The sequence below is a fragment of the Phyllobates terribilis genome, unplaced genomic scaffold, assembly GCF_046119375.1.
Source record: "Phyllobates terribilis strain yellow unplaced genomic scaffold, ASM4611937v1 Scaffold_13__5_contigs__length_258822181, whole genome shotgun sequence".
Lineage (NCBI taxonomy): Eukaryota > Metazoa > Chordata > Amphibia > Anura > Dendrobatidae > Phyllobates > Phyllobates terribilis.
The window spans coordinates 7,547,024-7,564,029 of record NW_027362773.1 but is presented as its reverse complement, the minus strand read 5'-3'; positions in this window follow the sequence as shown (position 1 = coordinate 7,564,029).

Here is a 17,006-nt window from a genome sequence, read left to right as displayed (position 1 = left end):
TTATTAAAATCCACAACCGCACATCTTTATAAGGGCAAGTACTCACTTATGCTTAGTGTTGTATATATAATGTACTGATTAGTGTTGAGCGAACATGCGCGACACTGCTCGGTACTCGCCCGAGCATCACGCTACTCGGGATGTTCGGCAAGCACCGAGCATTTCCAGGTTAATCGGGCGGGAGCTCGGGTCTCCGCCCTGCATGTTTGGTGCTCTTCACAGAGCCAATGAACATGCAGGGATTGCCAGCCAGTCACTGTAATGCCGCAGCCATGTTGTTTGTGGGCATTACAGTGATTGGCTGGCCGCACAGCGTCACCTCCCAGAAGATCAGCCTGTCATGATTGGTGTGTGTGGGTGTCTGTGCGTGTGTCTGCGAGTGTGTGAGGTGTCTGTGCGATGTCTGCGAGTGTGTGCGGTGTCTGTGCGATGTCTGCGGGTGTGTGCGGTGTCTGTGCGATGTCTGCGAGTGTGTGCGGTGTCTGTGCGATGTCTGCGAGTGTGTGCGGTGTCTGTGTGGGTGTGTGCGTGCAGGCAGACATAGGCCGATGTGACACTACTACTCCCATCGGCCTATGTCTGTCCCCGGTCCACTCGTGCCAGCAGGATCAGCTCGATGAGAGCAGTAGTTCCCATCAGCCTGATCCTGCTATATAAATTGCCCTACTGTGTCCCCAATAAATTTTAAATACATGTCATTGGTGGCCAGTGGTTACCTACAATAAATTAGTTCATACATTACCTGTCCCCGCCGATCGCCACCTAAAATAAAGTAAAAAATAAAAAACTACACCTATACTCACCTAGACACCTAATTCCCCGAAGCCATCGATCTCCTGTAATAAAATATAAAATAATAAACCACAACCTTATCCTTACCCCTCCGTAGTAGTCCACGAGTGTCCCACGAAGATCTCCAGTTTAGAGCAGCCACATAGAATGTGACCGCTCTGAACCGCTGCCGCCGCTAGAATGATGGGGCCATAAGGGTTCGCCGGAGTTCAGGCAGCGCTGCTCTGGTTAGCTCCTTTACGGCCCTGCTGTATCATGAGAAATTCCCACGGTACAGCAGTGCCGTAAAGGAGGTCTCCGGAGCTGCGCTGCCTGAATGCACTCCGGTGACCTCAGTCAGTGGCTCCCTCTGCCGGGAGCGGACGTGTTCCCGGCAGCGTGAGCTTACAGCAGCCATGCACAGCTGTCACCATCTCCAGATGTGACAGCTGTGCATGGGAGATCAGCGCAGGAACGTGGACAGGTAACTATTTTTTTTTAGTAAACTAAGAATTAAATAAAATGGTGTGTTTTATTTCAAATAAATTATTTTTTTCTGGGTGTAGTGTGTGTTTTTTCTTTTTAACACTTTGTAGGTTAGTAATGGGGGTGTCTTATAGACGCCCATCATTACTAACCTGGGCTTCATAGCAGATGGCGCTGACATGAACCCCAACCCTATTACCCCCTGCCACCGCACCAGGGCAGCGTGGAAGAGCGAGGCTAAGTGCCAGAGTTGGCGCATCCTATGGATGCGCCATTTCTGGGGCGGCTGACGGCTGGTGTTTCTAGCCTGGGAGGGGGCCAATATTCATGGCACCCTTCCTGGGCTATTAATATCAGCCCCCAGCTGTCTGCCTAGCCTTTGCTAGCTATTAAATAGGGGGTACCCCACGTCATTTTTTTGGGGGGGTCCCCCATTTTAATAGCTAGTAAAGGCTAGGTATTCAGCTGGGGGCTCATATTAGTAGTCTGGGAAGCTCCATGGGTATTACCCACTTCCCAGGCTTCAAACATCTGCCCCAGCCGTCTGCTTAACCTCCGCTAGAGCCTAAAATTATGGGGGATCCCCACACGAATTTTTTTTTAAATACATCCTTTATTTTAACACTAAATGACATTTGAGGAGTTAATAAAGATGCAGTCCCTAAATTATTATTTATTTTTTAATTAATTTTTCCCAAAAATTTTGACGTGGGCTTTGCCATATTTTTGTATGCCAGCCAGGTACAGCATCCAGCTTCTATGAACGCGCCATTTTCCGGGGTGGCTGCGGACTGCAATTTGCACCGGGGGGGGGCAGAAAGCTGGGGCCTCCCTGCGCTGCAGATTCCATCCCCCAGCTGCCTAGTTGTACCTGGCTGGACACACAAATAGGGAGAAGCCCCACGTATTTTTTTTTTAAATTATTTCATGAAATTCATGAAATAATAAAGAAAAAAAGGGCTTCCCTATATTGTTGTGTCTGGCCAGGTACAAATAGGCAGCTGGTGGTTGGGCGCAGCCCGTTCCTGCCTGCTGTACCTGGCTGGACACAAATATAGTGCGAAGCCCCAAGTCAATTTTTTTTTAATTATTTCAGGAAATTCATGAAATAATTAAAAAAAAATTGATGTGGGGCTTCGCCCTATATTTGTGTCCAGCCATGTACAGCAGGCAGGAACGGGCTGCGCCCAACCACCAGCTGCCTATTTGTACCTGGCCGGACACAACAATATAGGGAAGGCCTTTTTTTCTTAATTATTTCATGAATTTCATGAAATAATTAAAAAAAAAAATACGTGGGACTTCGCCCTATTTTTGAGTCCAGCCAGGTACAACTAGGCAGCTGGGGGCTGGAATCCGCAGCGCAGGGAGGCCCAAGCTTTCTGGGCCCCACCCGCTGCAAATTGCAGTCCGCTGCCACCCCGGAAAATGGCGCGTTCATAGAAGCGCCATCTTCTGGCGCTGTACCCAACTCATCCAGGGCCCTGGTGCGGTGGCTCACTGGGTAATAAAGGGGTTAAGGCCAGCTTGGCATTATCAGCTGGCCCTAAGCCCGAAATTCATGGGGTCACGCCAATATTAGACATGACCACCATGAATTTCTAGTAAAGTATTTAAAAAAAACACAACACCCAGAAAAAAGTCCTTTAATTGAAATAAACACACAATTCTTTATTGTTCTAAATTAAACTATACTTACCATCACGCCCATTCCAGCTGAAGCCAACGATCTCCTGCAATAAAAGAAAAATAATAAAGCAACCTCATCCTTATCTTTCCATGGTTCCTACAACAGCTTCAGCTCTGCTACATCGAGATGACAGGCTGGACCGCAGCAGAACGCTGCCATCCAGCCTGTCATCCCGCAGACACTGAGAAGCGCAGGCTTGCTTGCGCTCCTCAGTGTCTCTCTGTGACGGCATAAAGATGAGCCGAGGTCTTGTCCAATGAACTCGGCTCACCTCATGCACGTCACTGACAGCGTGGGAAAATTCTCCTGCACTCAGCACTTCAGCGTGAGAATTTTCCCACGCTGTCAGTGACGTGCATAAGGTGAGCCGAGTTCATTGGACATGACCTTGGCTCATCTGGATGCCGTCACAGCCAGACACTGAGGAGCACAAGCAAGCCTGCGCTTCTCAGTGTCTGCGGGATGACAGGCTGGATGGCAGCGTTCTGCTGCGGTCCAGCCTGTCATCTCGATGTAGCAGAGCTGGAGCTGTCCTGGGAACCATGGAAAGGTAAGGATGAGGTTGCTTTATTATTTTTCTTTTATTGCAGGAGATCGTTGGCTTCAGCTGGAATGGGCGTGATGGTAAGTAGAGTTTAATTTAGAACAATAAAGAATTGTGTGTTTATTTCAATTAAAGGACTTTATTCTCGGTGTTTGTGTTTTTTTTTTTAACTTTGACTATGGGGTTAGTAATGGGGGTGTCTTATAGACGCCTCTTCATTACTAACCTGGGCTAGATGTCAACTGGCATTAAAAGCTGACATCAACCCCAGCCCTATTACCCCACTGCCACCGCTACAGGGCAGTGGGAAGAGCGAGGCTAAGTGCCAGAATTGGCGCATCCTATGGATGCGCCATTTCTGGGGCGGCTGACGGCTGGTGTTTCTAGCCTAGGAGGGGGCCAATATTCATAGCACCCTTCCTGGGCTATTAATATCAGCCCCCAGCTGTCTGCCTAGCCTTTGCTAGCTATTAAATTAGGGGGGACCCCACGTCATTTTTTTGAGGGGGTCCCCCATTTTAATAGCTAGTAAAGGCTAGGTATTCAGCTGGGGGCTGATATTAGTAGCCTGGGAAGCTCCGTAGGTATTACCCCCTTCCCAGGCTTCAAACATCTGCCCCAGCCATCTGCTTAACCTCCGCTAGAGACTAAAATTAAGGGGAACCCCATGCCAATTTTTTTTTTAATAAATCCTTTATTTTAACACTAAATGACAAGTACAGTAATCAACACTGTCACTGTACTTCATATATATGTGACTGACATGTTTCTATCTATATAATCTATGTGTGATTCTCTATTCCTTCTATTCTAAATTGTCGGGTACAGATGCTGAATTGCCGGCTGGCTTTTTTAAAGAGACGTTGCATGAAAACACAATTATATTTTTAAATAAATCCTTTACACTAAATGACAAGTACAGTAAGCAACACTGTCACTGTACTTCATATATATGTGACTGACATGTTTCTATCTATCTAATCTATGTGTGAAGCCGCTGATGAATTGCCGGCTTTTCGCGTAATGCATTCTACATTATTCTTAGTTGTTTTACTTCATGTAGAATTAACCTACAAGGAAAGAAAGGGTTTATTTTCATTCCGATATTTGTGTCCCATTGACTTGCATTGGTTTCCTGTATCGGAATCGGCGATATCCGATACTTTTTGGGTATCGGTCCGATCCAATCCGATACGATATTTCCTGTTATCGGAAGGTATCGCTCAACACTATCCTTAACATATTTCGCAGGAAAGCACTTTCACTTTCGTTTTTGAACGTTTTATTGTGAGCCGGTAAAAGTGGCTTAATACCTCTGACCATGTTGTTGACAGCAGTGACCTGGGGGTCAGAAATGCTTCCTGGGGCGATCCCCATGCTGTCCCCATGTCATTTGAGCACTGTCACTATCGTTTTGGGCACTTGTTAGGCTTTTAAAAGACTGCCGGGGGAGCCGCCGCAAAAATGCTCGAGTCTCCCATAGACTAACATTGGGCTCGTTGCTCGGGTCGAGCACCCGAGTATCACGGCGAGCTCTGCCCGAGCTTCGAGCACCCGAGCATTTTAGTGCTCTCTCAACACTAGTACTGATATTACAGGGGTGTACTTAATTATGAATTTGTATCCCTCTTTCTCTTTATTTCTCTTTATTTATTGCACATGTGTCTTCACTAAAATGGCGCCAAACAGCACGCTATGCGCATGCGCCGATTCCAGCACCACATTCCTCCCCCGGCCTCCGGCCAGAACACAGGCGCCGCAGCAGCACTCTTCCTGGGCAGGTATGTACATACATGATTATATTATAGATGCCTCCCAATTCTGTTAATATCCCCCATCCTGGTGTATATGCCCCCCCCCTTCATTTTATATTTTATACTCGGCCCCCATCCCATCCTGGTATGCATGGCTCCCCTGATCCCCATCCCTGTACGCATGGCACCCCTCCATCCTGGTATGCATTGGCCCCTCCATCCTGGTATGCATTGCCCACTCATCCCCAATCATTGTATGCATGGCCCCCTCGTTCCCAATCCTGGTATGCATGGCCCCCTCATCCCCAATCCTGGTATGCATGGCAACCCTCATCCCCAATCCTGGTACGCATGGCAACCTTGTTCCCTAATGCTGGTATGCTTGGCACCCCTGGTCCCCATCTTGATACGCATGGCACCCCTGATCCCCATCCTGGTATGCATGGCACCCCTGATCCCTATCCTGGTACACATTGTGCCCCTGATCCCCATCCTGGTACACATTGTGCCCCTGATCCCCATCCTGGTAAGCATGGCGCCCTCATCCCCATCCTGGTATGCATGGTGCCTCTGATCCCAGTCCTGGTACGCATTGCGCCCCTGATCCCCATCCTTATATGCATGGCAACACTGATCCCTGTCCTGGTACGCATGGAACCCCTGATACCCAATCCTGGTATGCATGGCACCCCTGATCCTCATCTTGGTATGCATGGCACCCCTGATCACCATCCTGGTATGCATGGCACCCCTGATCCCCATCCTGGTATGCATGGCACCCCTGATCCCCATCCTGGTACACATTGCACCCCTAATCCTCATCCTGGTACGCATGGCACCCTCATCACCATCCTGGTACGCATGGCGCCTCTGATCCCCATCCTGGCATGCATAGCGCCCCTGATCCCCATCCTTGTATGCATGGCAACCCTGATCCCTGTCCTGGTATGCATGGCACCCCTGATACCCAATCCTGGTATGCATGGCACCCCTGATCCTCATCCTGGTATGCATGGCGCCCCTGATCACCAACTTGGTATGCATGGCACCCCTGATCCTCATCCTGGTATGCATGGTACCCCTGATCACCATCCTGGTATGCATGGCACCCCTGATCCGCATTGTGGTATGCATGGCACCCCTGATCCCCATCCTGGTATGCATGGAACCCCTCATCCCAGTCCTGGTATGCATAGTGCCCATGATCCCCATCCTGGTGCGCATGGCGCCCCTGATTCCCATCCTGGTCCACATGGTGCCCCTGATCCCCATCCTGGTATGCATGGCACCCCTGATCCCCATCCTGGCATGCATGGTGCCCCTGATCCCTCTCCTGGTATGCATGGCACCCCTCATCCCAATTCTGGTATGCATGGCAACTCTGATCCCCATCCTGGTATGCATGGCACCCTTGATCCCCATCCTGGTATGCATGGCACCCCTCATCCCAATCCTGGTATGCATGGCGCCCCTAATCCCCATCCTGGTACGCATGACGCCCCTGATCCCCATCCTGGTACGCATGGCACCCCTGTTCTCTAATGCTGTTATGCATGGCACCCATGATCCTCATCCTGGAATGCATGGCACCCCTGATTCCCATCCTGGGATGCATGTCACCCCTCATCCCAATCCTGGTATGCATTGGGCCTATGATCCCCATCCTGGTACGCATGGTGGCCCTGATCACCATCCTAGTATGCATGGCACCCCTGATCCCCATCCTGATATGCATGGCACCCCTGATCCCCATCCTGGTATGCATGGCACCCCTCATCCCAATTCTGGTATGCATGGCGCCCCTGATCCTGATCCCCATCCTGGTAGGCATGGTGCCCCTGATATCCATCCTGGTATGCATGGCACCCCTGTTCTCTAATGCAGGCATTCATGGCACTTTTGATCCCCATCCTGGTATGCATGGCACCCCTGATCTCAATCCTGGTACACATGGCGCCCCTGATCCCCATCCTGGTATGCATGACATCTTCATCCCCATCCTAGTACACATGGCGCCTCTGATTCCCATCCTGGTACGCATGGCACCCCTAATCCCCATCCTGGTAGCCATGGTGCCCCTGATCCCCATTCTGGTACGCATGATACCTCTGTTCTCTAATGCTGGTACGCATGGCATCCCTGATCCCCATCCTGGTACGCATGGCACCCCTGATCCCCATTCTAGTACGCATGGCACCCCTGTTCCCCATCCTGAAACGCATGGCGCCCCTGATCCCCATCCTGGTACGCAGGGCACCCTCTTCTCCATACTGGTATGCATGACGCCTCTGATCCCCATCCTGGTACACATGGCAAATCTGATCCCCATCCTGGTACGCATGGCACAAAAAGCAGAAAAAATACCCATTAAAAAATAACTTTTAATTTATCATTTAAAAATGTGTACTAAATAGTACAGTTAGGCCAAACTACACATAATGAGAAGAGATACCTTATTTTAAAGGGATGGTGGGGATAAGCATATAACAATCAAAAATTAGTCCTGAATGGCCCTGGTAGAGGAGCTCTCCCTACCTGACAGCGGAGTGTTTTCACCCTAGGGGTTCAAGTGGTGCGCCCGCTCCACGATGGCTGCCCCTCACCTATCCCTAAATATCCCTACTCAAACACACAATAAAACACACATATTGACCAGTAACGTCCTAATTGACGTACTAGATATATATCAAACACACAATAGTTATATCAATAGGGGTAGGCAATAAATACACAAAAATGGAAAAAAGGATCGCCTGAAAAATAAGGGCAATCCTAAAAAGGCAATAACCAATTGCAATGTATACTGGTCAAAAATATGATTTCAAAAATATATAGCAATGGACTTATCTTATTAAATCCTTCTGAGGTTCCAGCTGGTGTTCAGACAGGTATCCCCTTCAGACCCAACGAATATGTGGCTGTATGAACCAGGTCCAGGAAGTAATCCCAGCAAAGGACGTTCACAGGTTACTTCAAAAACACACCAGGTGCCCTTAACAATAGTCCCTCAGACAGGTATATTGTCATCAGCAGGTAACATATCTCTTAAATGTAGTGCCAAAATCATCAACGGATCAAAAATTCCCTTCAGAGTAGTCCCATAGTCCCTACGCGTTTCGCCCCCTCCTCCTTAATGCGGGGCTCATCAGGGGACAAGCTGTATTAGAGGAGAGAAGTGCACTGATAATAAGTGCTACCAAACTGGAATTCAGTCACCTGGTATGCATGGCACCCCTGATACCCAATCCTGGTATGCATGGCACCCCTGATCCTCATCTCGGTATGCATGGCACCCCTGATCACCATCCTGGTATGCATGGCACCCCTGATCCCCATCCTGGTATGCATGGCACTCCTCATCCCAATCCTGGTATGCATGGCTTCACTGATCCCCATCCTGGTAGGCATGGCGCCCCTGATCCCTATCCTGGTATGCATGGTGTTATGATCTGCAACATAAACTAAGGAAAGAATGGGAAAAGCTGTCCCTACAGTAAGGCTAAGCTGAATCCCTACGATGTAGCGGGCAGCCTGTTCCTTGTGAACAGACCCGCCTTCGTCCTCGGCTAGTCTGAACGGAGACCTAGAGAATAGAGGGAGGGGTCCCTAAAAGAACTAAGGACTGGGACAAAAATGGGACACCTCCTAACAGAAGTTGTTGCAGAGCAAAAAGACAAACTGACAAAAAGTACTAGAGGTCCCAGAGGACCAAGCAAACTAGACAGAAATAGGTACCGAAGCACCTGGCTAGAGAGACAGGCAAAAAACACTGAAATCCAGCAAAGCCAGAAGGGCGGAGCTGGAATAAATAGGCAGCTGGTCACGTGACCACAAAACACAAGATAGCAAAAACTAACAGGATGGTTCTAACAGTACCCCCTCTTCTATGAGGATCCTCCGGATCCTCCAGGCCCAGGCCTATCAGGAAACCTCCTGTGGAAAGCTTTAACAAGCCTAGGAGCAGAGACATCATCTGTCCTTACCCAGGAGTTGTCTTCGGGACCGAAGCCCTTCCAGGAGACAAGATACTGTAATATCCCTCTATGCCATCTTGAATTCAAAATACGAGAAATTTCATATTCACCATCTTCCACTACAGGAGGAACTGTGAGGCTATGTGCCCACGATGCAGAAATGAAGCAGAAAATTTCTGCAGCATTTCTGCATCTCCATGGCAGAAAAAACGCATGCAGATTGTGCATGCGTTTTTCCTGCAGAATACATGCGGATCCACATGCGGATTCACATGCGTTTCCGCATGCAGATTGACAAGCGCTTTCCAGGCGATAGCATCACTTGGAAAGTGCTTGACAACTTGGTCACACTGTATAAATCCATGCAAACGGCATGGAATCCATCCAACCTGACAGCAGATGGGCTAACAGCCTGAAGCACTTTAAATCGACCCACAAACTTAGGACCCAGTTTTTTAGAGGGAATCCTCAACCGCAAGTTCTTCGAGGACAACCAAACCATGTCACCCACAGTAAACAAAACCTCGTTACGTTTCCTGTCAAAATACCTCTTGGACTTCTTGTTAGCCTCTTGCAGGTTACAATGTACATTAGTCCAAACTCTCTCCAAATCACCGGAAAAATTCTCCTCCTCCGGCACCGCCGACCCCAATGTGGAGAACGAACCAAAAGACGGATGTCTCCCAGTGCAGCAAAAAAAAGGAGAACACCCAGCAGAGGAGGACGTATGATTGTTAAGAGCAAATTCTGCGAGAGGCAGAAACTCAGACCACACCTCTTGATTGTCCGCCACAAAACAACGCAAAAACTGTTCAACATCCAGGTTCTTTCTTTCAGTCTGTCCATTAGACTCAGGATGATAACCAGACGAAAATGACAAATGAACTCCCAACCTGTCACAAAAAGCACACCAAAAGCGAGCCACAAACTGAGGTCCTCTATCAGAAACAATATCCGTGGGAACGCCATGGAGCTTGACAATCTCCTTAACAAACGCCTTAGCGAGTGTCTTGGCGCAGGGCAACTTAATGAATGGAACCAAATGACACATCTTACTAAAACGGTCTATGACCACCCAGATGACAGTAAAACCCTCAGACACAGGAAGATCAGTAATAAAATCCATAGAGAGGTGCATCCAAGGTGCACTAGGAACCTCCAGAGGGCAAAGCAACCCCGCAGCAGGAGTATGTGAAGCCTTTGACCAAGCACACACAGTACACTGACGCACCCAGTTGATGACTTCCTTCTGCCATCCAGGCCACCAAAACTGCGACTGATAAGTCTCTTAGTCTCTGAAACTCCTGGATGACCTGCCAACCGAGACTCATGACACTCCACAAACAAATCTCTCCTAAAGGCTCTAGGCACGAACAACCTCCCATGGGGAGTGTTAGATGGAGCATCATCTTGAGCATTCAGAATCCCATTCTCCAAATCGGAGTCCAATGCCTCCACCACAACTCCTTTCTGCAAAATGCTCTCCTCCTCCTCGATACCGAACGTAGGAGAGAAGCTGCGAGATAAAGCATCGGCTTTAACATTCTTAGTACCAGGGATATAGGTAACAGAAAAATGAAACCGAGAAAAAAAAAGTGCCCACCTAGCTTGACGGGCATTCAAGCGCTTGGCAGCATCCAGATAGATCAAATTCTTATGATCTGTGAAAACCTGAATAGGAAATCTAGCGCCTTACAAAAAATGATGACAGTGTTCAAACGCAAGTTTAATAGCCAGCAACTCCCGATTGCCAACATCATAATTCAGTTCGGTTTCTGAAAATTTTTTCGAAAAGAAGGCACAAGGATGTACTCTACCCTTGTTCTCCTGAGACAAAACTGCTCTGACTCGCACCGATGAAGCATCAACCTCAACCAAAAAAGGCTTGGTCTCATCAGGCTGCCTAAGGATAGGGGCAGAACTGAACCTCTCTTTGAGATACTCAAACGCTTCGATGGCTTCAGTAGTCCACTGGGTCGTATTCGCACCTTTCCTGGTGAGATCGGTTAGAGGTTTAACAATTACAGAAAAATTCTTAATGAATTTCCTGTAATAATTGGCAAAACCCAAAAACCTCTGTATAGATTTCAAACCAATAGGCCTAGGCCATTCCTGCACAGCCTGAACCTTCACAGGGTCCATCTCAAAGCCCTCGCTGGAGACAATGTAGCCAAAAAAACAAATTTTCTGCACAGCGAACTCACATTTCTCCAGCTTAGCAAAGAGTGAATTATCACTCAATAACTGCAAAACGTCACGTACACTCTGCCAATGGGGCTCTAAATCTGGTGAATAAATCAAAATGTCATCCAAATACACAACCACATTCTTACCAATAAAAGGTCTCAGGATGTCATTAATAAGGTTCTGAAAAAATGCAGGTGCATTGGTAAGACCGAAGGGCATCACCAGACTCTCAAAATGACCTACCGGAGTGTTAAAAGCAGTTTTCCATTCATCACCCTCCTTCACGCGTAACAAATTGTATGCCCCTCGAAGATCAATTTTTGAGAACCACTTGGCTCCCACTAACTGGTTAAACAAGTCAGGAATTAACGGCAATGGGTAGAAATTGCATACGGTAATCTTATTAATTTCACGAAAATCCAGATATGGACGTAAACCGCCGTCCTTTTTCTTAGCAAAGATGAATCCGACTGCCACAGGCGACTTAGAAGGTCTAATGTGACCAGCAGCCAGGCTAGTCTCTATGTACTCCTCCAAGGCCTTTCTTTCAGGGATAGTAAGATTAAACAAGCGACTTTTGGGAAGAGTAGCACCTGGAACAAACTCAATGGCGCAATCATAATCCCTATGAGGAGGTAAAACTTGCGACTCCTCCTCCGAAAAAACCCTCCAAAAATCTTGAATAGGTACTGGTAATTCCCCTTTTTCCACAGCCGCAATGCGACCATTACAACATTTATCATAGCACTTCGGACTCCAAGACTTAATCACATTAGTAGATCAGTCCAACAAAGGATTGTGCAGTTTTAACCAAGGCAATCCTAGAACAACTGGAGAGGGCAAATTATCCAAAGCAACCAAGTCCAAAATTTCTTGGTGAACACCATTGATAGTGAGGGGAAATGCAGCAGTCTTGTGAGTAATACATTTCAAAGGAGTGTTATCAATTGCAACCACAGAAATAGGAGATGAGAAAGGTTTGGATTTCAATTTAAGTTTTTCCAAAAACCCTTTTTCAATCACATTAAGTGTTGAACCACAATCCGCAAATACCTGAAATTCAACCAAATCTCCCTGCAGAGTAGTACACTCAGAAAGGAACACTCCTGCAGAGCGTAAACAAGTTATACGGGTGTAACTGACCTTTTTTTTTTCTTTACTTAAACGACGCTCACAATACTTAATCAAATGATCAGCTTTACCACAATAAATACACAAACCTTCGGCAAATCTCCGATTTCTTTCCTGAGAGCGGAGTGACATCGCCCCCATCTCCATTGGTTCTCCGCTGTCAGAGCAGATTTTCTGGGAACTAGGACCTGAAGCTACAGGAGTCTTTACATCATTGACCTTGGACCTTATTCTCCTGTCCACACGAACAGCTAACTGCATAGCTTCCTGCAGAGTCTCAGGTGCAGGGAATGCAATTAGCAAATCCTTAACCCTTTCACTCAGACCAGCAAGAAATAAACTTTTCAGTGCCGAATCATTTTACTTAACTTCTGAGGCCCATCTCCTGAAGTGTGTGCAATAAATTTCAACATCATCTGACTCATGATTCAAACGTCTAAGTTCTGATTCAGCAGATGAGATTCGATCAGGATCATCATATATTCTGCCCCATAGCAGAAAAAAATTCCTCAACAGAACTTAAACACGGATCATTAGGTTGAAGAGAAAAGGCCCACCCCTGTGGTTCTTTGCGCAAAAGTGACATAATAAAACCAATGCGCTGTGATTCATTCCCAGAGGACCTCGGTCTCAAATGAAAATATAAAAAACAAGCATTTTTAAAGGAAAAAAAATCTTGCTGTTTGCCATAAAAATTATCAGGCAGTCCTACCTTCGGTTCCACAAAATGCACTCCAGGACAGCTACTCACGTGTTGCTGAAGCTCGGCCACCTCCAGAGACAATCCCTGCAGGCATTGAGCCAACTCCTGGAAGGAAACCATATTGATCCCCGAATTTCTTTCCTTTTAGGTTTTTTTTTTTTGGGCTGGACTTACTGTTATAATCTGCAATATAAACTAAGGAAAGAATGGGAAAAGCTGTCCCTACAGTAAGGCTAAGCTGAATCCCTACAATGTAGCGGGCAGCCTGTTCCTTGTGAACAGACCCCCCTTCGTCCTCGGCTAGTCTGAACGGAGACCTATAGAATAAAGAGAGGGGTCCCTGAAAGAACTAAGGACTGGGACAAAAATGGGACACCTTCTAACAGAAGTTGTTGCATAGCAAAAAGACAAACTGACAAAAAGTACTAGAGGTCCCAGAGGACCAAGCAAACTAGACAGAAATGGGTACCGAAACAGCTGGCTAGAGAGACAGGCACCCCTCATCCTGGTATGCAAGGCACCCCTCATCCCCAATCCTGGTATGTATGGCCCCATCATCCCTATCCTGGTTTGTATGGTACCCCTCATCGCTATCATGCTGCACACACACACAAAAATAAATTCTTACACTCACCTTTCTTCCCTGTGCTCCAGCGCAGCGTCCCGTTCTGCCATAGGCCGGGGAAGGAGTGTGGCACTGGAGTACACGTATGCCCATATCGCGCTGTCTGGCGCCATTTTGGTGAAGACACACTACAAATGTGTCTTCAGTAAAATGGCGTCAGACAGCGCGCTATGCGCATGCACCGATTCCGACACTGCGCTCCTGCCCCAGCCTCTGGTCAGAATAGAAGCACCGCGGCAACTCTCCTCCCAGTCAGGTAAGTATGTCCTTATGGAACCGGAGATCGTGGTATGCATTCAGTGTCTACGCATACAGAGATCTCCGGTGCTATACACTCGGTTAGGTGGATTTTCCCACTAACAGCATTTTTGAGGGCACGGCTAATGTTGTAGGACACGTGCTCATGTAATGCAGGGACGGCACACCGGGAGAAATAGTGGCGGCTGGGGACAGAGTACTGAGGGACGGCCGCCGCCATCAGGTTGCCGAAAGCTTCCGTCTCCACAAGCCTAAAAGGCAATATTTCCAGCACAAGCATTTGCGATATGTGTGAATTTAGAAGTGTGGCCTGTGGGGCATTAGCTACGTATTTGCACTTGCGTTCCAAGAACTGGGGTAGGGACAATTGAACGCTGCTACAAGGACGTGGACGTGCTTGCTGATGGTGCTAGTTGAGAGTGTTCTCAACGACAGCGTTCAACGACAGGTGTGCACGCACATCAGCGGAACAAGCAGTGGTGTCACCCGCAGACACTGTTACTGGACCCTGGGGTTCGACCCACTTAGTCTGGTGCTTTGCTGCCATGTGTCTGATCATGCTTGTGGTGGTCAGGCTGCTAGTTTTGCTACCCCTGCTGATGCTGGCCTGACAGGTGGTGCAAATGGCCTTTTTGGGGTTATCTTCAGGGTCTTTAAAAAGCAACCAGACTCGGGAAGACCTAACAGTTGTACTGGCAACTTTCTTCGTGTTGATAAGAAAGGGTTGCCTGCCTTCTGTCTGCAGCCACCACACTGCTTGTTCTTGCCTGTTGTGGTGCTATGCCTTCCTCCCCCTGTGTGCTGCTGTCCTCGCTCTGCATGTCACCTTGCCAGGTTGGGTCAGTGACTTCATCGTCCACCACCTCATCTTCCACTTCCGTACCCTGGTCCTCCTCCTGACTTTCTGGCAATTGTGTTTTATCATCATTCACCTCTTGTGACAGTTCCCATCATTGCCTTCATGTGACCGTGGCTTCTCAAATATTTAGTCATGGCTACATGCGATCTCCTTTCGCCACGCTTCAAGTGGACTGGACGAGAGTTCCGAATCTATAGATGGAAAAGTGAACAGCTCTTCGGAGTGTCCAAGTGTGGGATCAGTTGTATCTGAGCACTCAGCATGGTGGGAGGAAGGAGGATCAGGGTAAGGAATATGCAGTCCAGACTCACGGCTACTGAGACTTGGCTGGGTGATGGTGGTGGCTAAGTGACTGGAAGCATTATCTGCTATCCAACTAATAACCTTTTCACACTGCTCTGTGTTTAATAGTGGTGTTCTGCGGTCCTCTATTAATTGGGACAGGAAGGTCAAGCGAGAAGATGTGGGTGTTTGTTGTGGCACAAATTCCACAGCCTCAGCCTCGTCCTCTGCATGCACCATCACCATCTCATCCACCTTCCCGTCCCTTGCCACACGCCTTACCCATTTTAAATGGAGAACAATATTTTCTACGCTCACGACACATGGCTGTATTTGAACCGAAGTGATATGTGATACGTGCAATGGAAAGCAACAGATTTAAATAGCTGGCCTGTAGGCTACTATTTTTCACAGCGACCTGGTGTCAATAACTTCACTAACACACTGCAACAAAATTTACATGGAGGCCAGAAAGCTCACAACATGGACACGTGGACAAGTGCTTGTGGGCAGGGATCCCTGATGGCACACTGGGTTATCATAGTAAAAGCCGGGATCCAGTGGGACCTTGGGACCGAACACACCCTCCAGATGCCAAGGATTGCGGGCCCTGGGTCAATCAGGGTAGCCCCCACATTCTACATCTCCTGCAACTCCTCTTCTCCTCCTCCTCTTCAGCATCCATGTCTGAAATGACCACATCAGTCGCAAGCTGGAAGCACTAGAGCACTGCCTTGGCCAAGCGGCAACAGGCTGTGCTGAAGCTAATATGCTTAGGTGACAAACTACACAACGCAGAAGAGTTTTGGACAGCTCTAAAAGAGCAGGTAGATCTGTGGCTGACACCGCTCAACCTACAGCCAGGTATAGTCATGTGTGACAATGGTTGGAACCTGGTGGCGGCTCTGAGGCGAGGCGATCTCACTTTTGTACCATGCCTGGCCCATGTGCTTAACCTTGTGTTTCAGTGGTTTCTTAAAACCTACCCGGAACTGTCGGATCTGCTTGTCAAAGTACGCCGCCTGTTTGCCCATTTTAGAAAGTCAGCTACAGCTTCTGCCACTCTTGCTGTGTTTCAGCAACATTTGCAGCTTCCAGCTCACCGACTGGTGTGTGATGTCCCCACGCGTTGGAACTCTACATTGCAGATGTTGGGAAGGATTTGTGAGCAGAAGAGGGCAATTGTTAACTATATCAACAAGGCTGTTGGTATTCAGGTGAGACTCCACACATAAAACCTCAGGAGTGGACATGGAGGTCAGACATATGTACCATATTCCAAATCTTTGACGACTCCACCAAGATGGTGAGCGTCAATGATGCCATAATTAGCATCACCATCCCACTTCTCTGTCTTCTGAAACGCTCTTTGCTCTCAATTAAAGAGGATGCATTGGAGGCGGAGCACGATGAGATAGAGAAAGGAACCATTCAGGGTGATTAAGCACAGCACAGACTCATCTCATTTCAACCTGGATTGGGTGAGAATGAGGAAGAGGAGTAGGAGGAGGAGGAACAGGAGCTATTTTCCTGCGCTATAGACGGTACTACCTGCACAACTGTCATACCATCTGTTCAGCATAGATGGCCTGAGGACAGGGAGGAGGAGGAAGAGGAGGAGGATGAGGAGGAGAGCATGGTCAGTCGTCCTCTTGGTGAGGACACGGAAGTCTTGCCTGTTTGCAGTCTGGCACACATGGCTGATTTTATGTTACGCTGCCTTTCCCGTGACCCTTTCATTG